Source organism: Stenella coeruleoalba (genome assembly GCF_951394435.1).
Source record: "Stenella coeruleoalba genome assembly, chromosome: 5".
In the NCBI taxonomy this organism is placed as follows: domain Eukaryota; kingdom Metazoa; phylum Chordata; class Mammalia; order Artiodactyla; family Delphinidae; genus Stenella; species Stenella coeruleoalba.
In genome coordinates, this window is record NC_137150.1 from 140,642,218 (window position 1) to 140,647,595 (window position 5,378).

Here is a 5,378-nt window from a genome sequence, read left to right on the forward strand (position 1 = left end):
CTTGTCCAGTGGCCCGACCAGCCCAGGCAGTGACTCAGGGAGGGAGGAAGGAGGGAGACCTCATTTTCTTTGGTGGCCACCGAGGGCCCACAGCTTGAGGAAACCTCCAGGCTCTGAGCATCCAGCTCAGACACGTGTCATAGAAAGTGGGTGTCCTCCCCCAGCACCCTGGGCCCTCACGCTCTGGGGCAGCACCCCGCAGACTGACGAGCATCTTACTGGAGCTACATACAGCTATCCCTTTATTCTCTTCCGTACACGTGCTCGTAGGTGTGAAATGACCAGCAGGGACGCGCCCTGCCCTGGGCCGTCTTGTCTCCCATTGCACCGTTTTCTCATCCTCATCCAGCAGCCAAACGTTTTTCTTTTCTTTTTAATTCGAGCTTGCTTCTCGTAGTGTAAACATCTTTATTATACATGTTAGCGCTTTCCAACAGTCAGGGAGGTAGCTTACTCTTTGTGTAACCCTTTCACGACCATGGTCCACAGCAGTTACCTGGGAGGCTCTGGAACGCTCTTCCCTCCCGCAGCCCCCAGGGGCAGTCACCGGAGCAAGGGCATTTTTCCTACAAGCCTTTCCGTTACTCGGTGGCTTCGTCCCCTTCAATCAGGTGGGCACCCTCTTAGGTCCGGCTTGGCTTGGGGAGGGCAGGGGTCCTGGCTCTGTACCTCCCCTTCCAGGCAAAGTTCAGGAGCTAGGGACGACTCCTGTTCCCTCCAGAGGCGGTGACGACCTCACAGAGCCTGGGAACAGGGGCTCTTCCCCCACTTCTGATGCATCTAGTGGGTGACCCCAAGATTTGCTCTCTGACACACCCACTGTGTCTTGGAAGCCACTGGGTACTGTCTCCACGGCCCGGCTGACGGTGCCTCCTTCCGGGACATCCCTGCCCTTCTCCCGGGGTTCTGAGAGGGGCCTGGATCAGGGACCCCTCTGTCCGATTCCTGAGAAGATGCCCAGACACCCATTCCACATGCAGCTCAGGTCCCCAGGTGGTTCCAGCTCTTCCGAGGACTCTCTGTGGGGGTCCCTGTGTGATGACACCTGTAGCTGTCACTGCCCAGCCTCTAATCCACCTTTTCCAGCAGAAGTGTCCTGATTTTCCTCTAGGAAACGACCACCCCCATGTTCCGGGCTGAGACTGCCCAGCCTGACCCAGCCTGCCAACGAGAACGTTCTCTTCCCCTGGCTACCACAACTGGTCTTAGGAATGGCACTACCAGGCACAGAGGTCACCATATTACAGCAATTCTGAGATGCCACGAATGATAAAATGTACCATTACCTAAAGCACCTCCAAAAGAGAAAAAAATGCCGCCAACTTCAATTGTAAGGTGTCATCTACTCTCCCAGGTCTGTTAAAATGTGGGGAGAAAAAAAAGTGTCTAAGTTTCTATGAACGATGTGTAATTTGGGGGGTGGGAAGGGGCAGATACTGGGGGAAAGAAGTCCTCTTTCTACTGGGATCCTCAAACTGAGGTTATTTAAGCTTGGAGAGGCCAGGGCTTTTTTTTTTTTTTTTTTTTTTTTTTTTTTGCAAGGGGTCTGCCTGCCCCTTAATGAAACCAACACCGGGGAAGGGTGACACTTGTGAACACCTGGATCCAGCCATCCCTGACACTGGCACATGAAGCAGTATACTTTTCTTTGCCAAGGGGGCCCAAAGCTATGACTAGCACCACTGCCTGGAATACTGCCCACCCGGTGCCTCTTCTCACTCAACAGTCACCATCAGGGCCACTGTCCCCTGATCACGATGTTCGCGCATATGGACACAACAGAATGCCTAGAGCTCCGGCACCTGAGAAGGTCGTGCAGGTCCTGTGTGGGAGATCCTGAGCCCCTGACCTCATAGGATAATCGTAAAGGAAAGGAGGAGGAGAAAGAGGAAGAGAGGGAGGTAAGGATGGGAGGAGAGAGGAGGGAGGGAGGAATGGAAGGCGGGAGGAAGGGGAGAAGGGAAAAAGGGGACGGGAGGAGGGGAGGCCGAGTGGGGAGGAAAACTTGTCCAGGGCCAAGAGTCAAAGTTTTCCATAAGCCGGCCACCGAAGCGTAAGCTTAGGGGCAAGGACTCTGCTGAATGCCAGCGTCTGCAAAGGCCCACTTTCTCTCTGCTGCCGTGTCAACAGGAGGCCTTAATCACACTGCCTGCCTCACCCAAGATACTGGACAGTGAAATACCTCCAGCAGACAAAGGCCCCGGAGAACTGGAACCAGGTTGAGAGACCTGGAAGGTGGTGACTCTTGGCGAGGCAGTGCTGCGGAGGGAGGGCTCAGGTGGGAAGCCAGTTGTCTGCCGAGGGAGCCCTCCGCACCCAGACATCTCGGGAGCGCACCAGGAGCTGAACGGCTGCCGCCCTCTGCCCGGCGGGGATTCAGGAGGAATCTGCACCCGCCCACGATGGCCTAACGCTTGTTGGACGCGGAGTCCTGACACCGTGGAAACAGAAGGGACACACCAGTCACGGTCAGGTGTCCGACCTCTCTGCTCTGGAGTGTGGCTGCAGGTGTGTCTCTAAGAGTGACATGGTGGCAATAAAGTCAAGCGGCACCTGAGCCCAGGGGACTACGTCCCCGAGGCTGGGGTTGAGACCTCTGCTACTATGTGTTGGGTGGTTCCCGTGCGGGTGGTCCTGGGTGGTGACAAGGGAATGTTCGGTGCAGTGTCGCCCCTGGTTCTGACCTCATTCCCAGGCTGCGGGAAGGACTCTGCAGTGAGCCGGGTCATCTGTGGACCTGGATGTCAGTGCTGGAGGGCGCTGCCCTGGGCATCCACTTGCTCCAGCTAAGAGCCTCTTCTCTTCCAGAACCTACCATCTCCACTTCTCAGAGCTGCTGAAGAAAAGGCTGGCATGTCTTTCTGATATTGCCCCAGGCCAGGCCCCAGGGGGCACTCTCTGGGGGTGTCCCAAGGGACCCTCAGCCCCAGAGCAACAGCACAGCATCTGAAGTTTAAGATGCACTCTTGGGGCTTCCCTGGTGGTGCAGTGGTTGAGTCCGCCTGCCGATGCAGGTTCCGCCCCAGTCCGGGAGGATCCCACGTGCCGCGCAGCGACTGGGCCCGTGAGCCACGGCCGATGAGCCTGCGCGTCCGGAGCCTGTGCTCCACAACGGGAGAGGCTACGACAGTGAGAGGCCCGCGTACCGCAAAAAAAAAAAAAAAAAAAAAAAAAAAAAAAAAAAAAAAGACTCACTCTTGTTTCCTCCCAAGAACAAAGAGGCTTTTTTTTTTTCTAGAGCAGAAAATCTAAGAAAAATTCATGCCGTCCTCAAACCAGAAGATGCTCCTAAATGAAAAAGCATGAAATAGGGATCAGAGAAAAATGGCGGAAAGCCCGACTTCTACGGGAAGCGAAGAAGGAAAAATGTAATGTTGTTAAACTATCTCAGGACAGGAAGGGAAGTGAAGAAGGTGCACACCGGAAGAAAAGGAAACTTAAGCCAAACGGCAGAGGCTTAGTAAGTGAAAGTTCCTGCGTCTCGACTCCTGGCGCAAAAGGATTTTTAAAAGAATCCTCGTTCCACGGACCAGGGAGCTCTCAGCTGGCGCACTGCTGGGCACAGGCAGGGAGGGACCTGCTGGCTCAGGCGGCGAGAAGGGACAGAGGCTGAGGGGGCAGCCAGCACAGCAGGCAGATTCGTTACACGCATGGGGACGGGGCGAATGGGCACAATGTACTGAGGACGATGGGGACCAACCTCCTCACTGTCAGAGGAAGCAGATACAAGTACGGAGAAGCTGGAATACACCCTGGGGTGTCGGGCTGTAATTGAAGGCATCGATGTGAAACCATCGTTCTCAAGAAGACATGGGGACATGTATGTGTGTATACATGAAAGTTACACACACACGCTTTTCCCAGATCTGTCTCCTGAGGGACGAGAGGCAGTGGTACTCCAGGAACAATGAGTGCGTCTAACGCCCAGATCTCGGCTTCTAAATACCATTCTTCACCGAAGGAAACTGGTTTCCTTGGAGAAATGGCTGCTTCTGAGGCTGGGGTGAAGGAAGTACAGCATGTGCCTGGACCACCTCATTGTGTCAGAAAGCAGGAAGTGCTCAACGACTGATGGGGAGGCATCAAAGGGACGCGAGAGCCAGTGCGGAACTGGCCAAATCAGGGATAATTCCAACATCAAAATAAAGGATAATAAGCGTTCAAATAGGAATTTGTGAGCACATGATACAAATCAAAAAATTAAAAGGTAAGCTATACTTCATACACGGTGTCACGTCTGTGGTGTTTCTGCCAAAAGCGCTTAGCCACCATTGTAAAGCAGTTATACTCCAATAAAGATGTTAAAAAAAAAAATGCTTAGCCTAGGTCAAATCCAGAAGAGAACTAAGACAAACCTACGCTGAGGGCAGTCCACGAAATTACTGGCTGTACCTCCCTGAAGGCAAGGTCATGAAAGACGACACTGAGAAACGAGGGCTGAAGCCTGAAGAGTCTTAACAACGCAACACAGCGAGATCCTGGGCCAGGATGGAATGGAGCCCTGAGACTGTGGCTGGCTCGTGGTTCTCCTATAAAGGACACTCTGGGGACAGTCAGTAAACCCTTGAAAAGGATTTGTACATTAGATGATGGCATCGTATCAATGTTCATTTCTTGATTTTGATAGATACACCATGGCTACAGTCCTTGTTTTTAGGAAATACACACTGAAGTACTTAGGGGTCATGAGGCCTATTTTCTGCAACCTACTCAGAGAGATGGATGGATGGACAGATGGACAGGTGGATGGGGAGATGGATGGGGCGAATGGATGGATGGATAAGTGCATGGGGGACGAAGAGATGAATGGATGAGGGGGTTGGGGGATGGATGGGTGGGTAGATCCGGAAGAAAAGGGAGTGACGAGGCAAGAGAATTAAATGGAAACAAAGGGAAAATCTACGAAGGGGACACCAGGGTTCTATGTGCTATTCTTACAACTTTTCTATATTTTAAAACTCTTTCAAAATGTAAAGTTAAGGGGAATTCCCTGACGGTCCAGTGGTTAGGATTCCATGCTTCCACTGCAGGAAGCGTGGGTTCAATCCCTGGTCGGGGAACTAAGACCCCGCATGCCACATGGCATGGTCAAAAAAAAAAAAAAAAACTTACAAAGAAATAAAAACTCTGGTGTTGGGAGCTTCTTCCCTAACGGTTCACACATGCAGGAGGAAGGTCCCGGGCTAAGGAGGCAGGAAGCCCGGGTCCACCCTTCCACCTCTTCCATCCCCCCCAGATCACGGGTAAATTCAGGGCACACAGATTGCCCTTCCAAAGGGCATCTCCACCCCACATGTGACTGCCTCAGATCTGCTTTTCAGAAATCAGATTCCTCGAGCTCATGTATATGAAAATGTAGGCTCATCGGTTTCAAAAAG